The 22,196-nt window shown below is 42.9% G+C and overlaps 1 protein-coding gene across 1 annotated transcript in view; it reads left to right on the forward strand.

Annotated features, from left to right (window-relative positions):
* Nucleotides 1–22,196, forward strand: part of LRP1 (LDL receptor related protein 1) — a 379,537-nt gene that overhangs the window by 40,683 nt on the left and 316,658 nt on the right. The window lies entirely within an intron of this gene.

The raw sequence follows: 22,196 nt of genomic DNA on the forward strand, positions 1-22,196 counted from the left end.
CTTGTATTGATAATGGGTGATGGTCAGACACATTTTTTTTCTACACTTTGTAATCATATTAAAGAACATTCTAGGCAGCCATATTCTACCATTAAATACTAGATTGCATTGATCACTACAATAAGAACATGGATTGACTTTGCATACTGACTTTTGCATGGCTCCATTCTCCCGGTGAACTAGCGCTTTCAATCTATAAACCTGATCATCCTTGGCATCCAGTGACGTTCAGATAATTTTCAGAGCAGAATGATATATATATATAGAGATATATATATATATATATATCCATAACAGAAATCCCGCGTCGCTGATTGGCCGGCCGTGACCAATCAGCGACAGGCTTAAGGTACCTTCACACGAAACGACGCTGCAGCGATAGCGACAACGATGCCGATCGCTGCAGCGTCGCTGTTTGATTGCTGGAGAGCTGTCACACAGACCGCTCTCCAGCGACCAACGATGCCGAGGTCCCCGGGTAGCCAGGGTAAACATCGGGTTGCTAAGCGCAGGGCCGCGCTTAGTAACCCGATGTTTACCCTGGTTACCAGCGTAAAATGTAAAAAAAAAAAAACAGTGCATACTTACATTCGCGTCCCCCGGCGTCCGCTTCCTGCACTGACTGACTGACTGAGCGCCGGCAGTAGCAGGGCACAGCGGTGACGTCACCGCTGTGCTGTGCTTTCACTTTCACTTTGCGGCGCTCAGTCAGTGTTAGTCCGGCCGCGAATTGGCCCCCCCCTACTCTCCTCAAGTCAGTGCCCCCTCCCTACTCCCCCTCCAGTCAGTGCCAATGTGTCGCCCCATCCCGGAACAACTTTTTATTATTGATGCTGCCTATGCAGCATCAATAGTAAAAATATATAATGTTAAAAATAATAAAAAAATTTGTGCTATTCTCACCTTCTGCCGTCTGCCGATGCGCGCGATGCTGCCGCCAGCTTCCGTTCTCAGTGATGCATTGCGAAATTACCCAGATAACTTAGCAGTCTCGCGAGACCGCTAAGTCATCTGGGTAATTTTGCAATGCATCACTGGGAACGGAAGCTGGCGGCAGCATCGCGCGCATCGGGACAGCTTCGGAGGGTGAGTATATAACTTTTTTATTTTATTTTATTTTTTTACAGGGATATGGTGCCCACACTGCTATATACTACGTGGGCTGTGTTATATACTGCGTGGGCTGTGTTATATACAGCGTGGCCTGTGTTATATACTACGTGGGCTGTTATATACTACTTGGGCTGTGCTATATATTACGTGGGCTGTGTTATATACTGCCTGGCTGCTATATACTACTTGGGCAGTGTTTTATATACTGCGTGGGCTGTGTTATATACTGCGTGGCCTGTGTTATATACTGCGTGGGCTGTGCTATATATTACTTGGGCTGTGTTATATACTATGTGGCTGCTATATACTATGTGGCTGCTATATACTACGTGGCTGCTATATACTACTTTGCTGTGCTATACACTACGTGACTGTCAGTTACGTGGGCTGTGCTATATACTATGTGGCTGCTATATACTATGTGGCTGCTATATGCTACGTGGCCGTCCTATATACTACGGGGCTGTGCTATATACTACGTGGCTGTCTGTGTTCTATACTATGTGGCTGTGTTATAAACTACGTGGCTGTGTTATATACTACGTGGCTGTGCTATTTACTACGTGGCTGTGCTAAGCGCGACGTGTACATACATACATACCAGATGCACTAGAATCGGGCCACCATCTAGTGTGTGTGTGTGTGTGTGTGTGTGTGTGTGTGTGTGTGTATATATGTATATATATATATATATATATATATATATATATATATATATATATATATATATATATATATATATATATATATAATTCAGTATATATAATGCCTAATACAGAGAAAATGGAGACAGGAGGTTTCTTGCCACATACCCGCATCTTAATCAGTCTGAGGTTACAGCTTAAATACTTCCCTCTTTGCTTTCATTATATTAAAGGGAATCTGTCAGAAGGATTACCCCTCCTGTCTGTATGGGCATGTAGTTCATAGAAAGTTGAGAAAAATTCTACCTTAATATCTGTGATTTGATTTTTTTAATTCCAGGGTAATCCACATTTTGCTAAATATATAGATGAGATGTTAAGATCTGTGGGCTAGTCATAGATTTCCATGAAAATTTGCCTCCAGATCTTCTTTCAAATGAAAGGGGGATATTACGAGTCGGAGGCATGTAAATCAGAGGAGCAGATTGTGGGTAACTATATGTCACAACATGGTAATGGTCCCTTTATTTAAAATAAGCTCTGGGTGCCGTTTCTCAGGGAGATCTATGTCCAGCCCATAGATCTTAACATATCATTTAGATATTTAAAAAAAACCCATGGATTTCTTTGGAATAAGACCTCTGATCGCAGATATCAAGGAATTATTTTCTTCAACTTTCTATGACTTCTTGCATGCATATTTAAACTGCTTAGGAAAGTTGATCCTACTGACAGATTCCCTTTAACATCTTCTCTCATATTGTTTTCACTTATTTCTCTCTTCTGTTTAAGTTCAAATTTAGTAAAAATTTCTTGAGTTCCCTGAAAACTTGGTGCAACTAGACGGTGTACAGAATGCAGTGTATCAGTCTTTATAAGCAGGAAGTCATAGATTGAATGTTGGATGTCCCCCTCTTCCCAAGAATCCCTGCCAAAAGTCTAAAGGAATTTATATGAGCCTCCTGTTCACACCCATCAGCAAAGTGGGACACGTAAAGGGTCGTCCAGTCCTAAAGAGATGAATTTAAGAGCTATGTAACTTTCTAAAACACCTTTTTTTAGCTTTAAAGTATCAACCTATTAGTTGCTATCAGTAATGGAAATGTTTATAGAGTTCTGACCAAAGTAGATGTCTTCTGCTTCCGTTAGTGGCTAAGCTACCGTCAGTAGGACCATTGATTCCAAGTGATTCCTGCTCGGAGTTGGATAATTTAGGCTGCATTCCCATATCTGTATTATCGGACTATGAATGATCCATATATTCCTTGCCAAATACAGGAGCAAATCCCAATATTTTTTTACAAAGTGTATTTTTGGCATCCTTTCACCTTTTAGCACCAGTTTGGCGGCACAGAGTGCCCTTCACAATCCTGTACACTGTACATAGTAATCTAGTCTCCGCTTGGGCTGCAAAGTCTGTATGGCGTCTTCTCCGCAGCTGCAGCCGTACAGTATGGTGCTTCTTACAGTGAACATCGGGTTTTGCCGGTGACCCTCGGCATGCTTGTGGAACAGCCATGGGGTTAACGCTTGGCCCTTGCAGACTATGAGCACATTATACCCAGACCTTTCTGCCGGCGCGCTGCTCTGCATATGAAATGGGTGGAAACATTGTAAAAGGAATGCAGAGGAAATTCCATCATACTAAATGATATTCCATAGGGAGATGGAAGCAGCGGGGAAAGGATGTAGTGATAAGTGAAGTCAGGCCCGGGACTGAGCCCTGTCCACCGCTAACTTAGGATCCATTATTTTACAATCTGCCACAAAGCGGGGGATTGTTCCGCGGTGTGACAGCTATATTGCAGTGGGGCCCTGTGAACCGTACTGGGGGGGCTTCAACTTTTGTGACATTAATATGTTTTTGAAACCACTGAAACTAGATCTATTTTGTAATGGAAATCACATTGTGTTTATTCAATATTTAGTGCGTGTCTTGGCCTGCTGGTAACGTCGTATTTCCCCGGCTACAGTACTGCCATTCAGCTCGGATGATATAACCATTACCGCCGAGTCTGGCTTGTGGTTATGTATGGCAAGCACACTGTCTGCTCCCATTACCTGGGCTGCTTGGTGACAACTGATATGGTTATATATGAGATTTCCGGTGACATTTATCCACATGGAGTGCTTTTTATTTTTTTTTATTTTTATTTTTTTTTAATCATGTTTGGGCATTTTACTACTTTATTATTGCCTAGAATGCTGTTTGTGTGTGGCAAGCGATGACTGTCTAGTAGAATTATGTTCACATATTGCGGTTTTGCCGTGTTTTTTTTTTTCTGCGCAGATTTGTCACAAAACCTTACCCACAAGACTGACCCTTTTGCATGTTGCATTTGTGCGGCGTTACACGTTAGGATTGTGACATTCTTATGACTTTTTGGATAATTACCTCTATTTTTGATTTGCGCCTCCTTTTGTCCTTTTCTCACCATTATGCTTGTTTATTAAAGTTTTCTACTTTTTCATTATACGATTTATTGACTTTTTTCGTCGGTTCTTTGTACTTATTTTTTTTCTTGCAGATTTGGTGCAGAAGTAAATCTGCAGCATGTCAATTTATTTCAGTTTTTTTTGGTGCAGACTTCATCCAGACTGATGAGTGGGAAAACGCATAAAAACAAATGTAAAAACGCACCAACTGTATGCTGCTTTTTTCCTGCCCATAGATCAGATTTTCCCCACCAGATTTTTGTACTGAAAATACTGAACATGTGCACATATTCTATGCCAGGAGATTTATGAAGTCTTACAAGAATATGAAAGTTTTACAAGGGTGGTCTGAAGTCCAAATTAATTTTCATCCTAAATCCCTATCTATTTAGTTCCATAATCTAAACTATTTTCTAATATATTTGAATTACAAATGTCCTACCAATCCCTAACTACACTATCAGCTTTTCTTTTTTGTTCTTTTCTTTCAGTTCCTTTTTGGTGACTCTGAAATACTGAAACGAAGCATCATCAGGGGGCATAGAATATGGTCACTGCCGCAGCCCCATACCCCCTCCCTCAAAGAGGCTGAGCTAGCACCTGTGCGATATGCACAATGACAGTGCGCTCTGTGACCACCTCAGATGAACATTAACGAGCTGGCACCAGAGCGCAGAATATCCAGCCTGCAGAGACCAGATCTACTCCCACAAGTGATGTCACTGATCTTCGCACACCGGGTATCCTAAAAAGGGGTCTTTTGCCGGTTCGTTACGGCCGATCTGAGCTGGTGACAGAGAGCGCACTGTTATTGTGCACATTGCGCAGAGACCAGCCCAGAGTTTTAAAATGATGCGTCATCAAAAAGAAAGTGAAAATAGTTAGGGAAGTATAGGGAATTTTTAATGCAAGTATATTAGAAAATAGTTCAGATTATGGCGCTAAATAGATTAGGGATTTAGGATAAAAATTACTTTGCAGTCTGTCCACCCCTTTAAATTCTTACCTTATCCCAAAAAGTACAAAGTCAGGCTGCCGTCACCCTAGCAGTATTTGGTCAGTATTTTACATCAGTATGTGTAAGCCAAAACCAGGAGTGGGTGATAAATGCAGAAGTGGTGCATATGTTTCTATTATACTTTTCCTCTAATTGTTCCACTCCTGGTTTTGGCTTACAAATACTGATGTAAAATACTGACCAAATACTGCTAGTGTGACGGCAGCCTCACTCTGAGACTCAGCTTGCACAAGTGTATGTATGTACAGTACCTACAAGTAGTATTCAACCCCCTGCAGATTTAGCAGGTTTTCACATTTGGAATTAACTTGGCATTGTGACATTTGGACTGTAGATCAGCCTGGAAGTGTGAAATGCACTGCAGCAAAAAAGAATGTTATTTCTTTGTTTATTTTTTTTTTAAATTGGGAAAAGTTTTTTCAGAGGGTCATTTATTATTCAACTCCTCAACCCACCAGAATTCTGTTTGGTTCCCCTAAAGTATTAAGAAGTAGTTCAGGCACAAAGAACAATGAGCTTCACATGTTTGGATTAATTATCTCTTTTTCCAGCCTTTTCTGACTATTTAAGACCCTCCCCAAACTTGTGAACAGCACTCATACATGGTCAACATGGGAAAGACAAAGGAGCATTCCAAGGCCATCAGAGTCAAGATCGTGGAGGGTCACAAGGCTGGCAAGGGGTACAAAACCCTTTCCAAGGAGTTGGGCCTACCTGTCTCCACTGTTGGGAGCATCATCCGGAAGTGGAAGGCTTATGGAACTACTGTTAGCCTTCCACGGCCTGGACAGCGTTTGAAAGTTTCCTCCCGTGCCGAGGCGAGGCTTGTCCGAAGAGTCAAGGCTAACCCAAGGACAACAAGGAAGGAGCTCCGGGAAGATCTCATGGCAGTGGGGACATTGGTTTCAGTCAATACCATAAGTAACGTACTCCACCGCAATGGTCTCCGTTCCAGACGAGCCCGTAAGGTACCTTTACTTTCAAAGCGCCATGTCAAGGCTCGTCTACAGTTTGCTCATGATCACTTGGAGGACTCTGAGACTGACTGGTTCAAGGTTCTCTGGTCTGATGAGACCAAGATCGAGATCTTTGGTGCCAACCACACACGTGACGTTTGGAGACTGGATGGCACTGCATACGACCCCAAGAATACCATCCCTACAGTCAAGCGTGGTGGTGGCAGCATCATGCTGTGGGGCTGTTTCTCAGCCAAGGGGCCTGGCCATCTGGTCCGCGTCCATGGGAAGATGGATAGCACGGCCTACCTGGAGATTTTGGCCAAGAACCTCCGCTCCTCCATCAAGGATCTTAAGATGGGTCGTCATTTCATCTTCCAACAAGACAACGACCCAAAGCACACAGCCAAGAAAACCAAGGCCTGGTTCAAGAGGCAAAAAATCAAGGTGTTGCAGTGGCCTAGTCAGTCTCCTGACCTTAACCCAATTGAAAACTTGTGGAAGGAGCTCAAGATTAAAGTCCACATGAGACACCCAAAGAACTTAGATAACTTGGAGAAGATCTGCATGGAGGAGTGGGCCAAGATAACTCCAGAGACCTGTGCCGGCCTGATCAGGTCTTATAAAAGACGATTATTAGCTGTAATTGCAAACAAAGGTTATTCCACAAAATATTAAACCTAGGGGTTGAATAATTATTGACCCACAATTTTATGTTTAAAATATATAAAAATTTAACTGAGCAACAAAACTTTTTGGTTTGTAAGATTTATGCATCTGTTAATAAATCCTGCTCTTGTTTGAAGTTTGAAGGCTCTAACTTATTTGCATCTTATTAAACCTGCTAAATCTGCAGGGGGTTGAATACTACTTTTAGGCACTGTATGTGTGTTGTGTGTTGTGTGCGTATATGTACCGGTGTGTGTATGTGTGTGTATGTGTATATATATATATATATATATATATATATATATATATATATATATATATATATATATATATATATATATATATATATATATATATAATGTATGTGTGTGTATATATATATATATATATATATATATATATATATATATATATGTATATACTGTATATATATGAACGCACGCACACACACACATATATATATATATATATATATATATAGTTAGAATAAAAATGCAGTTTTCACTCAGGGAAAAAAATGTACGGTTTGTAATCTGTATCCATCCATAAAAATCTAATTCTTTACGGTTCATATGGGAATTGATTCACTATATGAATCTAAATCTACAAAACAGGATATTGAACATCATTGAATTAATCTATTCACCTTTATTAGGATCCATTTAGTTAGGGTATTTTCAAATTGCGTCCTGTGTCCCCGATGGGGGCATACGTCCAAACCCCGTTTTCCGAGGAATTTCAGATGTATGCCCCGTCGGGGTCACAGCGTAGTGTGAAAGCACTCTTCGAATTACTGATGAGAGAACGTGCTCGAATAACTTGTAAAATTACTATGAGAAATAGGAAGGTGCTGACCGAATAATTGGCTACAAAAATAAATGGGATCTCTAGATGTAGAAAAAATCTGTACAAAAGGCAGAAAAATAACTGTTCTCCTTTGCTTATTAAGTGATCACCACCAGTCTTTCACTTGTCCTGCGGCGGTGACTCCCCTGCAATGAGCACGTGACCCCTACAGCCAATGACTGGCCTCTGCTACCTGACGGTAGAATGGTTGGCACCAGCCCAAAGAGATCACTGAGAATTAACAGTTGAGTATATGTGTTTTTCTTTTGGTACTTTCAATGCCTTTTGCATTATTTATTTATTTTTTTCTTATTACTGAAGAATCTTTTTCAATAACTAGAAAGTTTATTAAAGAGGTTGTCACCTTTTTATAGATTATCACTCGAGGACTTTTTCTCATCCTGCCCAGGTCCAGCTCTCTTGGGTTGCACCAATTGGCTAGAGTGGTGATGTCATGTGGACAGCACTGCAGCCAATCATTGAGCTCGGCAGCTTCTGCTGTGCACATTGGCAGGGATGCTTAGCTCAGTGATTGGTTGCATTGCTAGGTGACATCACTGCTTCAGTTGATCAACAAAAATTGGAGCCGTGATGGAAGCAGCAATGGATCATGAGAGGCTCAGTTTTTTTTTGTTTTTTTTCACCTCCTTGAGCCTGTGGAGCAAAAATCTCCAAAGACATATATAAGTATCAGCTCAACCGGCTGTTTAGCAATAAATGAAGCAGTCACGCTTTGTTGGGAAAAGTCGCCGGCTGGTCCGAGCATTACGGACTGATCTCTGTCTGACTGCGCCCTAAGTCTGAGCCTCCAAACACTACATCAAGGAAACAAGGTGGTCACAAACTAAGTTTATAGAGTTAGGAGGGGCCAAATAAAAAATGTCACCAATGACCATAGTGGTCCTTTCCATGGTGGAATCTCCGCTAAACAGAAGCCAAGATCTCAGCTTCCTGAAACCTTCCAAGATGACATACCGGAAAGATGGAGGTAGAAGGTAGATACAAGCCAACATTTTTTATCAAGTTACTTTACAACCTTCAACAGGATGTGAAAAGAAACCTTGTCAGTAGCAACATCAGATACATGCAGGAACTTAGATGTTATCTCTGCTGTGCTGGAAATATTCAGCAGCCGCAAAACAACATGGAGAATGTGGTATTTTACAAGATGCCTACGAGTATAAGGCCATGTTCACACTTTGCGGGTGACCTCTGCGGGTTCTCCCGCAGCGGATTTGATAAATCTGCAGGGCAAAACCGCTGTGGTTATCCCAGCAGATTTATCGCGGTTTGTTCCGCGGTTTCCGCCTATACTATTGATGCTGCATATGCAGCAATATGCAGCATCAATAGTAATGTTAAAATAAAAAAAAAAGTTTATATACTCACCCTCTGACGTCCCGATCTCCTCGGCGCTGCACCCGGCGGTCCGGTTCCAAAGATCACATCTTTCCATCCACCCAAAAAAAATAAAAAAATAAACTCTTTGACCTTGACCTCTCCACACTCCCAGACTTTAATTAGTCTCCGATCTTGACCACTGAGATCTCGTATATTTAGGTGGCTTTCCTTCCAGAACACTTTATAGCCAATTTAGGAACCACATATTTGGAAGAATGAGGACTAATGTGGTCAGTTTGCTTTGTCCGGCCATAGTGCCTAGAAGACGCAAACAATTCTAGTATTGTGGCTTAGATATGTCAGATCCATCTGGGACTGTGTCCCTCCATCTGGATCCATTGCATCTGGAGAGAAAGGATGATCGCTGCCTGTAAAAATGTCTAAGGGAAGCCATCAGAAGTTTGGTAATGGGTTCTGTACACTGGCAGACTACTCAGATTTTGGTTGCCATTTTTGAAGTTTCATGAAAAACTGCAGCCATATTGGTTGTGAAACTTCTGCACTCCTGGTGATAAAACTTTATTTTTGAATAAACAGAAAAACATGCAGTTGCCTTTAATGCTCTCAGTAGATAATTCACAAAATATTTCTGCATTTCCAAAGTCATGAAATTTCAGTACTCTGGCTTTAATAAAAAAATATCTACTACAGGGAATTTGTCAGCAGCTTTTTGCTATGGAGTCTCATGACTGCTTGAGGTGGGGTAAAACCCAGATTTCGGCGATGTGTCACTTATCAGAAGTGTTCTGTTGATTACTTGTAATGAAGGTTTGATCACATGGACCTTATAACTGCTCGGACTACAGCAGTGCTTGAGATCTAGTCTGACCACACCCCCTCCTGTGATAAGCAGCTTACTGTCTATAGACAGTGTACACAGAAAGCTGTGGTGTGGCCAGGGGGGCAGCTTTCTGAGCTCTGCTACATCTGATTGTATTACAACTGCTGCACCCAGTAAACTGAGTGATGCATCAAAGGATTCAAGGTCTCTTTTCCTGCAGTATGCTGCTCTCATGTGAGATGGCAAAAACCTGGTGACATTCCCTTTAAGTATTATTAGTGTTGTATATTTGAAGGGTTATTCCCATCTGAGCCTTTCATGGCAATGAGTGCAATAACTCCACCTTCAACCACTACAGGTGGAGCGATGGAGTAATCAGAGAGCAACTGAAACATAGTTCAACCGTTGTCAGCTGATTGTGTATCTCCACCTACGGCGGTCGTGAGATATTCCATCTCAGCCATGAAATACTGAGATGGGAGTAACCCTTACACTTATTAAAATCCCTACTTATCTGCTAAAGTGTCCCATGTAGGATAATAAACACTCCCAATATACTGGCTCCATCTCTGCGATATCTCCCATCGGTCATGTAGCAATATTGTGTCTCGTGACCGCTGCAGCCTGTCAGTAGTCCGTCAGAGTGGATGTCCAGTGTTGCTTTCAGGCATCTCCTTGCTTAGGCTAGGTTTACACTGCGTCTGTGGTGTCCGTTAGATGGACTACGTTACACCTGTCATGTCGGACGCTGTTCAGACTAGGTCGTCCGACAGACAGCGGTAATTCCGCTGTTGACCACTATTTGCTCATTGGCGTCTGCTAGATTTTGTCTAGCTGTTCCGGGGTTAATTTACCTGATCCTCGGATTGGAAGCTGGGCCATTCCCATGGCCTTTAAATATTTCTCCTGTTCATTGGGCTTCGCCGATTATAGCTTCTGTCTTGTGCGTTGTTATCTCGGTCTGGAGTGGAGAGCTGGTTTGGAGATTCGTTGCTGGTGGTGTATTTTGCTCTGTCTTATTTACTCCTTCCTATATTTGTATTTATTTTGCCCTGCACATTTATAGTGTATTCCTGAGTGACTGCGGCGTGGTGTATATTTTCCTTTATCCTTGTCTGTTCTTTCTGTGGGTATTGGAATTTTACCTCTTCACTGGGTGGAGGCCGGAGGTATCAGCCTAGGGTTATTACAGGAGTTAGGGTGAGGTGCGAGGCCTGGACATGCACACCATCAGTGTAAACTCCAGGTAGAGGGTCAGTCAGGATTTCCCTAGTCTGAGGGAAACTGCAGGGGCCCGGATATTTAGCTCTCGCTCACCTAGTTTTCCCCTGACAACACCGCGGCATAACTCGGTGCAACACAGTCCGTTAATGCCGCCATTAAGTCCTATGAAGGACGCATCACTAGTGATGTGCCGTCATTGAGTGACGGACCCTGGGACGCGGGCTGCAGCGTTTCTGGGTCCGTCACTGCTAGCGCGATGGAATGTCAGCACTTGCGTTATCGCATGTGTTGAACGGGCTGCTGTTAACACAATGTGAACCTAGCCTTAGCTAATTGATAACATCCTAGGGAAAGAAAGAAAATCGGAAAGTAAGGGAGACTGGAGGCAGATTGTTAAGTGATGCTTCCTCCTATGGAGGAGAAGGTGGAGGGCCCCAATTCCATGCTGTTTTAGACCCGAAAGTCAACACTGCCCCACATAAGGAAATGTGGGCTGCTTATACGTGTCCTTGCTACTGTGGAGTTTTGTGGTTAGCCAATACTGAGCAAACCCCTTTTAGTGAATAGCATATTGCATATTGATAGACGTTCTGCATGCCTGTCTCCGTGGGTGAGCCGCGGGCATCTGTGGACGCATAGTGCACATGGGATTTCTTGAAATCCCATCCACTATGCGGTCACAGCTGGATGCTGCGGGTTTAATGCTGTATAAGTATGCAACATCAAACCCGCGTCAACTCCGGATTGCAGACACTAACCTTAGTGTAGCCATTCACATTGGCTAAAAGTAAAGCAACAATCTTTTACTTAAAGGGAATCTGTCACCCCAAAATTTGCCTATAAGCTAAGGCCATCGGCATCAGGGGCTTATCTATAGCATTCTGTAATGGATTATACTCACCCAGGGGCGGTCCGGTCCGATGGGTGTCGCGGTCCGAGTCCGGTGCCTCTCATCTTCGTACGATGACGTCCTCTTCTTTTCTACCTGCCGCGGCTCCGGCTCCGGCGTACTTTGTCTGCCCTGTTGAGGGCAGAGCAAAGAACCGCAGTGCGCAGGCGCCGGGAAAGGTCAGAGAGGCTCGGCACCTGCGCACTGCAGCACTTTGCTCTGCCCTCAACAGGTCAAATCAGTACGCCTAAGAAGCAAAAGAAGAGGACGTCATCATATGAAGATGGGAGGCCCTGGACCGCATCGGGACCGCCCCTGGGTAAGTATAATCCAACTTGTTTTTCTTATCTTTCAGGTTACATCGGGGGCTGATCTACAGCATTACAGAATATTATAGAAAAGCTCCTGATGGCGGTGGCCTTAGCTTATAGGCCTAAAATGGGGTGACAGATTCCCTTTAACAGTTATTTATGCTGATAAAGCTATTCACAATTAAGTCCATATTGGCCATCACAATTGTAAAACTGGTCAACATGGCCCACGACCTGGGGGAACAGTTGTTCTAGGAACATTTGCACCATAAGATCTTCATGAACAACTATCACACACTAATTTTTAAACACATCTGACTTCTTTCTGGATGTTTATGTTCAAGTAAAATTTATTTATTTTCCTGCTTATATAGTGCTATTAATTTCTGCAGTACTTTACAGATCTCATCACTGTCCCCATAGAAGCTCACAATCTGAATTCTCGATATGAATGTGTTTGGAGAACCCGGAGTAAACCCACCTAAACACGGGGAGAACATGCAAACTGCTTGCAGAATTTCTCCTTGGGGGGACTTGGACTTGAACTTAGGACCCCAGTGCTGCAAGGTTCTAGTACTAACCACTGAGCCACCATGCCACTAAAATTGTTGTTAATTTACATCCGGCAGTTGATCACTTTGGTTGCAATCTGTTTTGGATCCACTTTATTATAACATGTATGGCCACCATTGGGTAACTTCATGCTGCCATCAAACATTATACTGTTATTTTTCTTCTTTTAGCAGAAGATTATCATTTCAACAGAATACCCCATAAATCAGTGTTTGTGGAAAGAGCTCAGGTTTCCCTCGAGATCTCCTTCAGGGGGTCAGACATTTCAGATTTGAACTTGCCTAATCCTTTGTTTCTCCAGGAGATGAGGAGCGCTGGCTAGCTTTTAAACTGTTTTTCTAGTTCAAGGTAGCAATCTCTCCTGTGCTACTTTCATAAGTTCAAAGCATCTAACAATTTTCATTTGTTCTGCTAGGCCATATTTATTCGGCTCATAAACGTAATGTCGATAATTCAGTTCTTCTAGCTTCTAAGTTTGAAGCTTGTCTTCTACACAAGTTGCTGAGGGCTCTGGTGATATCACTGCCTAGTGACAGATAACAAATGACGAGGGTAATGGCCTAGAGCTGTCCCATGGATTACTGATGGAATAAAGCAATTGCAGGAATGCTGTCAGTGTGAGAGAATAGACAGACTGCACCCACATGATGCAGGACTATGCCTGTCAGACTCAACATGGAATCTGATGTCAGAAACGTCAGCAGGCCCATCTAGTTTGCCCAATCTTTGTACAGTTGTGGCCAAAAGTATTGACACCCCTGCAATTCTGTCAGATAATACTCAGTTTCTTCCTGAAAATTATTGCAAACACAAATTCTTCGGTATTAATATCTTCATTTAATTTGTCTTAAATGAAAAAGCACAAAAAGAATTGTCCTAAAGCCAAATTGGATATAATTCCACACCAAACATAAAAAAGGGGGTGGACAAAAGTATTGGCACTGTTCGAAAAATCATGTGATGCTTCTCTAATTTGTGTAATTAACAGCACCTGTAACTTACCTGTGGCACCTAACAGGTGTTGGCAATAACTAAATCACACTTGCAGCCAGTTGACATGGATTAAAGTTGACTCAACCTCTGTCCTGTGTCCTTTTGTGTACCACATTGAGCATGGAGAAAAGAAAGAAGACCAAAGAACTGTCTGATGACTTGAGAAACCAAATTGTGAGGAAGCATTAGCAATCTCAAGGTTACAAGTCCATCTCCAAAGACCTGAATGTTCCTGTGTCTACCGTGCGCAGTGTCATCAAGAAGTTTGAAGCCCATGGCACTGTGGCTAACCTCCGCAGATGTGGACGGAAAAGAAAAATTGACAAGAGATTTCAACGCAAGATTGTGCGGATGTTGGATAAAGAACCTCGACTAACATCCAAACAAGTTCAAGCTGCCCTGCGGTCCGAGGGTACAACAGTGTCAACCCCTACTATCCGTCGGCGTCTGAATGAAAAGGGACTATATGGTAGGAGACCCAGGAAGACCCCACTTCTTACCCCGAGACATAAAAAAGCCAGGCTGGAGTTTGCCAAAACTTACCTGAAAAAGCCTAAAACGTTTTGGAAGAATGTTCTCTGGTCAGATGAGACAAAAGTAGAGCTTTTTGGGCAAAGGCATCAACATAGAGTTTACAGGAGAAAAAAAGAGGCATTCAAAGAAAAGAACACGGTCCCTACAGTCAAACATGGCGGAGGTTCCCTGATGTTTTGGGGTTGCTTTGCTGCCTCTGGCACTGGACTGCTGGATCGTGTGCATGGCATTATGAAGTCTGAAGACTACCAACAAATTTTGCAGCATAATGTAGGGCCCAGTGTCAGAAAGCTGGGTCTCCCTCAGAGGTCATGGGTCTTCCAGCAGGACAATGACCCAAAACACACTTCAAAAAGCACTAGAAAATGGTTTGAGAGAAAGCACTGGAGACTTCTAAGGTGGCCAGCAATGAGTCCAGACCTGAATCCCATAGAACACCTGTGGAGAGATCTAAAAATGGCAGTTTGGAGAAGGCACCCTTCAAATATCAGGGACCTGGAGCAGTTTGCCAAAGAATGGTCTAAAATTCCAGCAGAGCATTGTAAGAAACTCATTGATGGTTACCGGAAGCGGTTGGTTGCAGTTATTTTGGCTAAAGGTTGTGCAACCAAGTATTATAGGCTGAGGGTGCCAATACTTTTGTCTGGCCCATTTTTGGAGTTTTGTGTGAAATGATCAATGTTTTGCTTTTTGCTTCATTCTCTTTTGTGTTTTTTCATTTAAGACAAATTAAATGAAGATAATAATAACAAAGAATTTGTGTTTGCAATCATTTTCAGGAAGAAACTGAGTATTATCTGACAGAATTGCAGGGGTGTCAATACTTTTGGCCTCAACTGTATATGTGCTCCTTCTCTTAAGTTGAGGTTGGACTGGCGACTCTTTTCTTCAAGTTGTATTTGTACACGTTATTCTTCTGATTTTTTTTTTTTTTTTTACATTATAAAGGCTGTCTATGTATATGCTACTGTTGTGATTTGTACCATGCATGTTGTTAATTTTATTAGCCTCTGCCGGAAGGTGATACATGCATCGTTCTCTTTTGTGGCCTGTGCACTAGGCATCTCATCTCCTGGAGAAACACAGGATAAGGCCTTTTTCACACCTCCTGATATTTCTGGTAACGGAAAAAGCAGTTCCGGAGATATCAGTGTCCATGTGTGTAATACTTGTGGCATACGTGCGGCAACCGTGTGCGCATCAGTGTGACACGTACCTGCGCCCGGGAATTAGCGGTATAGTTAGCGATGTTCCCCGGCGTCCTGTGCTGAAGACTACTCTTGTCAGTCTTGGGTTTTCCTGTATTTTTGATAATCAGCCAGGCAAAACTGACAGCTGCTTCCTGCAATCCTTAGTTGTCAACTTAAGCAAGGCTGGTTATCAAGAATAGAGGGGTCCCCACGTCATATTTTTAATTATTTAAATAAATATCTTAAAAAACAGTGTGGGGTCTCCCCCATTTTTGACAACCAGCCTTGCCAAAGCAGACAGCTGAGGGCTGATATTCTCAGGCTGCTAAGGGGCCATAGATATTGTCCCCTCCTCCGGCCTAAAAATAGCAGCCCGCAGTCACTCAGAAAACTTGCATCTATTAGATGCGGCAATTCTGGCACTTTGCCCAGCTCTTCTCACTTGCCCCGTCGCGGTGGCAAGAGGGGTAATATTTCTGAGGTTGATGTCACCTTTTTTTGTCTGGTGACATCAAACCCATGGATTAGTAATGGAGTGGCATTTATAAGACACCTATCCATTACTAATCCTATAGTTATATGATAAATAAAGACACAGCCAGAATAAATTCCTTTATTTGAAATAAAACCAAAACACTTTTCCATTTTTATTTAAAAATAGCAAACACAGGTGAGTATAATGCCCATTCTATTGCAGCCAACGTCTCCTGTAATAAAAGAAAAAAAGCAACAATATCCCTCACCTCTCCGACGTCCTGTCCCACGCCGTAATCCATGTATTGGGGATAATAGTTTTCAACCTGGGCGGTGCTAAGATGCAGCTGTGCAGTCTGAGAACCACTGAGAAAAGAGCTGCTGCGAGTGCAGCCTCAGTGACTAGCGGTGTCCTCATCGAGGTTACTGCTGGTCACTGAGGCTGCATTCTCAGCCGAGCTGAACTGCGGTGACCTCAGCACCATGAGAAAAAGTCGCTAAGTTCACCGCAGTTCAGCTCAGTGACTCCACCGCAGATCAAAGATCTGCGTTGAACTCACTGAGCTAAACTGCGGTGAACTCTGTGACTTTCTCACGGTGCTAAGGTCACCGCAATTCAGCCTGGCTGGGAACACTGCCACAGTGACCTGTTCATTCATCAGTGGTTCTCAGACTGGACGGTTGCATCTTGGCTGGATCTGTGCACACAGTATGGCGGCTCTGAAGACCTCAGAATTCATTCGGCTGCTTCTGTCCTGTCCTGTGTCACATCATCAATAAACACTAGTGACCCAGTGCCGCTGGCAGCCATGCATGCCCAAGCCATCACACTGCCTCCGCCGTGTTTTACAGATTATGCGGTATGCTTTGGATCATGAGCTGTACCACGCCTTCGCCATACTTATCTCTTTCCATCATTCTGGTAGAGGTTGATCTTAGTTTCATCTGCCCAAAGAATGTTCTTCCAGAACTGTGCTGGCTTTTTTAGATTTTTTTTAGCAAAGTCCAGTCTAGCCTTTTTATTCTTGATGCTTATGAGTGGCTTGCACCGTGCAGTGAACCCTCTGTATTTACTTTCATGCAGTCTTCTCTTTATGGTAGATTTGGATATTGATACGCCTACCTCCTGGAGAGTGTTGTTCACTTGGTTGGCTGTTGTGAAGGGGTTTCTCTTCACCATGGAGATTATTCTGCGATCATCCACCACTGTTGTCTTCCGTGGGCGCCCAGGTCTTTTTGCATTGATGAGTTCACCAGTGCTTTCTTTCTTTCTCAGGATGTACCAAACTGTAGATTTTGCCACTCCTAATATTGTAGCAATTTCTTGGATGGGTTTTTTCTGTTTTCTCAGCTTAGGGATGGCTTGTTTCACCTGTATGGAGAGCTCCTTTACTTCACAGCAAAACCTTCCAAATGCAAGCATCACACCTCAAATCAACTCCAGGCCTTTTATCTGCTTAATTGAGAATGACATAACGAAGGGATTGCCCACACCTGCCCATGAAATAGCCTTGGAGTCAATTGTCCAATTACTTTTGGTCCCTTTAAAAACAGGGTGGCACATGTCAAGGAGCTGAAACTCCTAAACCCTTCATCCAATTTTAATGTGGATACCCTCAAATGAAAGCTGAAAGTCTGAACTTCAACTGCATCTGAATAGTTTTGTTTAAAATTCATTGTGGTAATGTCTATAACCAAAATTACAAAAATGTTGTCTCTGTCCAAATATATATGGACCTACTGTAACTGTAACTGTACCGCTGCTTCCTTGGCGCTGGTTCATGTCATACTGATGACACAGGGATGTCATCTGTGTGTTATCAGTGTGTGTACGTGTGTGGACCATTCGGTGGCCTGTGCTGCTGTTAAAAAATGACCTGTCAGTGTATTTTGCCCACGGACTCACGGTCCGTGGAAACCCACTGACAGGTGAACAGACCTGTTCACTACAATGGGTCTACCTGTGTAAGTGTCTCTGGTACGTGTGAGAACTGTCACCACACATACCTGAGACACTGACATCTGAAGGAGGCCTAAGCCAAGTTCCGTTCTGAAGTGCCTGACCCTTTAGAGGAGAACTCTAGGGAAACTTGGGCACTTTCCACAAAGACTGACTGTTGGTGAATCCTGTTGAAATGATAGCCTTCTGCCAAAAAAACATGAATACACTTAATGGTGGCCAAACACATTAACAGATGATTGCAACCAAAACCATCACTCGCTGGATATAATACAACAACGAATGATTATTTTAGTGGCACGGTGGCTCCGTGGTTAGCGCTGGAACCTTGCAACACTTGTGTCCTGGATCCAAATCCCACCAAGGACAACATCTGCAAGGAGTTTGTATGTTCTCCCCATGTTTGGGTGGGTTTCCTCCCACACGCCAAAGACACACTGATACTGAGTTCAGATTGACAGTGATGATGATGTCTGTAAACTGCTGCGGAAATTAAGAGCGCTATATAAGCAAGTAAAATACATACATTTTGGTTGAACAATCAATGTCTGGAAAGAAGCCGGATGTGTTTAACATTCTTGTATGATAGTTGTCCACAAAGATCTTCTGGTGAAAGAATGTTCCTAGTTGTGGATTTCATGCAGCATGGAAGTGTAGAGCAGAAATAGTACCAGAACCAGAAACGTTCTTGCATCATGGCATAGCCAAACATTTGTGGACTTTTCCGTGTGTGGAGATGTTTATCTCCGACTGTAATTTGACTGTCTGGCGAGGCTTTAAAGGTTTCATTAGTCCATGTGGCTGTGATTATCTCTGATTGCCAAGGGCACAGGAATGGTATCTGCAGGCATGCCACAGGACTGGTCGGAGCTATATTTAGGAGTGAGTGCCCCTCTCATCAGGTTCTAATGATCCCCTGCCCTTGTAGAGTAGTAGTGCTCCGAACAGGAATACCCCCATCATGCTTACAGGCATCTCCATGCTTAGCTAATTGACAACGAGGAAGGGAGGGAAAGAAAGCCGTAATTAAATAGAGACTGCAGGCCGTTAGATAGCTGTGATTTTTTAGTAATGGTTCCCCTGTGGGAGGAGAAGGTGGAGGGCCCCAATCCTCTGCTGATTGGGGCCGCCAGTCCACTCCTAAACATAAGGGAAAGTGGGCTGCTTCTTCGTGCCTTCCGGTGCTGGAGCTTTGTGGTTGCCATCTGATATTTGGCTGGTTGTTCAGACCCCTGGCTTGTCCGGAGCCCCTGTCGTGTCTGTCTGCTGACACTGTAGCTATGCCTTATGTCTGCGCTTCTGACTTACAGCATCTGGTTTCCAATATGAGCTGCTAATCTACTGAGAAAGATCGAGCCTCCCAGCGAAATGTGACAGTAGCTTGTCTAGTAGGTCAGTGTCAATATGTGCAGTCACAGTTTGCTGAAAGGAGAGGACTTCTCTCCATTCTCCGGACCCGGCTCGGCTTCTGTGCCCATCCGCTGGTGATAAACACTGGTTCATCCTCGTCTTTACAGAAAAGTGTAAAATATGACAATAGTAATTCAGATTTTTTTATTTTTTATACCCGCACATGATTTAAACTGGTTGGCCCACAGTAAAAATCAAACGATAAGGCCAATCACCGGCCTCATTGGTGATACCAGTAAGTGTGGCACAAGCCATTGATTGCACCTAAAGAGTAATTGAAGGTCGACCAAGGACCACTGAAACACCGACAAATTTAGCAACACTGATGAGTGAATGTGCTCGGATAAGGTGTTATCCCATCATGCTCGGGTGCTATCGGGGTCTTCGTTGTGCTCGAATAATATGTTCCAGTCACCGCGGCTCCATGTCTCACAGCTGTTAGACAGCTGCAATGAACGCAGGGATTGTCTTTGTTAGGTCATCTCTACATGTGTTGTGGCAGTCGCAGCCATATATATGTCTATAGACAGTGACCTGCTTATCACAAGAGGGGGCGTAGTCGGACGAAAACCTGCAGGTCAGCTAGTCACAGCAATGATAATCACCAGGTGATAAAACCTGCAGTGTAAGTAAACAACACACACAGCCGGACCGGTGACAAATGGTTGAGTTCTGTGTTTTATCCCTTACCTCATGCTGTCCTCAGATTACATAACAAAAACCTGACTGACTCCCTTTTAAGGGATAACTTGTGATCAGTGGTGGTCAGGGGCTGAGTGGTTGGACTAGGCAATGTCTGGTTATCTAAAAGAGAAAGAGTGGAGCGATGGTGCGCATATCTGTTACCACTCCATTCAGGCCCCTGTTTTGGAATCGGAGGGGTTGCAGCAGTCGGACCTCCAGTGATCAGCACATTATCACTTATGGATAGGTGGCAACTATTAAAGATGGGAATAATCCTTTTAATTCAAAGTAGATGAATATTCTATGAACAAAACCATTATAAAGAAGACCAGATCAGCAACCGGTGCAGTAAGGGAATTATTTGTGGTACATCAGATAAAAATTTGCCTTTTTATGATGAATTATAGAAATAATAATAATACAAAAAAACTTAATAAAGTGACAGTAGGTTCTGGACTACTTTACAATCGGAGAAGTAACAAACCACGTAAAGGACTGAGACCAAATGCGAGAAACCCGTGTATAAGGCTCTTTTCACACTGCATCAACAGTGAGCATTTGTTGTACTGGGGGAGCGTAACATATGTACATTACATGGATCCTTAGTGCTCCTAGTGCCCTTCTGGCCTATGTTTTGCAGAGGTATTGTGCTTTAAACAAAGTGAAGTGCATGGGTATGCTTGGAAGTGTTGCATTACCAAAAGTTTCGAAGAGCTTAAAATTTAAAAAAGCACTTCCATGAAAGTTGTTATCCTCTTAATATATTGCAGTTATCATATTATACAGCACTGCGTACTTACAATTGCTCATTTTGCCTTTCTACCCAATTCTCTTTTCTCTGCTCTATGTAGAAACAGGAAGTCTCTTGTCCCTGCATTTATCATTCCTCTCTTCATCTCCTGACCAGCTGCTCCCCCCACTTCTCCCCATAGACTTTTGCAGTGACTGATGACTCATGCAAGGAAAATTGACTTCCTGTTTCTACATAGAGCTGAGAAGGATTCAGTTTTTAATCAGGTGATATTATAGACCTAATGGAAAAGAGAAGAATTAGCTGGGAAGAAAGGGAAAATGAGCAATTGTAAGTACACATTGTTATATATTGTGATGACTGCAATATATTAAGAGAACAGTTATTTTGATGGGAGGAAGAGTTCTTCTGTAGCTAATATGGCAGAACTGAAGACCTTGGCCCTGGTGCTGTCTGTCTATTGGCATAAAGCTGCATGAAGCCATTTTATGTGTTAGAACTGATATAAAGGCTGAGAGATGCAATAAGTGAGGACAGAGAAGGGTGTAAAAGTTATAAATGAAACAAGAATTGCCTTATAAAATGATGTATATAGTATTTTTTTCATTATCCAATCAGGAAGCATTAGATGGGCATGTAAGCCTTTGGCTATTTGACAACTGACATTCGCCTGTTTAGACAGGAAGACCAAACTTGTCTGATCACAGAGCGATGGTGAGTGCGATTGTCCTGTGCGCTTGCACAGGACGATGAGCCGCCTACGGTGAGAGGCCCTGTCACCCCACAAATGCTGACACAAGCCGACGATCTGTGAGCCGGTGTTGAAATGAACGCCCACTCTCGATTATCGGCTTGTATAAATCTAAGTGGGAATTTTAGTTTGTATGAAAGAAGATTTTATCATTCTAAACAGGAAAGTGTGACGGAATAATGTGGTTACACCTGCCATATGTCACAACTGTCTGAGACTGTACGTAACCTCGCGAGGCGCTGGCCCGTGCCCATCCTGATGTTTGTGGCCAATGTGGTTCAAAGATGATATGAAATAAATCTAGAATACTAAATGATACAATAAAGTGTAAACGTTTTTTTAAATACTTTGTGACCATCATAAAATGTATTTTCTAGTGTTCTTGCAAACAGCCGATTATCCTTGTGTCTGCAAACTTGATACCTTACTCTAATAAAGTATTTTGGACAAAGATCTCTTCGGATTAGGTTACTATATTTCCGAGGCAAATCACAGATCTTCAGTTGTTTCCATGTAATGATATTTGATACTCACTGTAGCGAGCTGTCAGGAAGGATTTTGTTTAGGAATATTTGTGTTGCATTATTA

Source organism: Ranitomeya variabilis, chromosome 3 (genome assembly GCF_051348905.1).
Source record: "Ranitomeya variabilis isolate aRanVar5 chromosome 3, aRanVar5.hap1, whole genome shotgun sequence".
NCBI lineage: Eukaryota > Metazoa > Chordata > Amphibia > Anura > Dendrobatidae > Ranitomeya > Ranitomeya variabilis.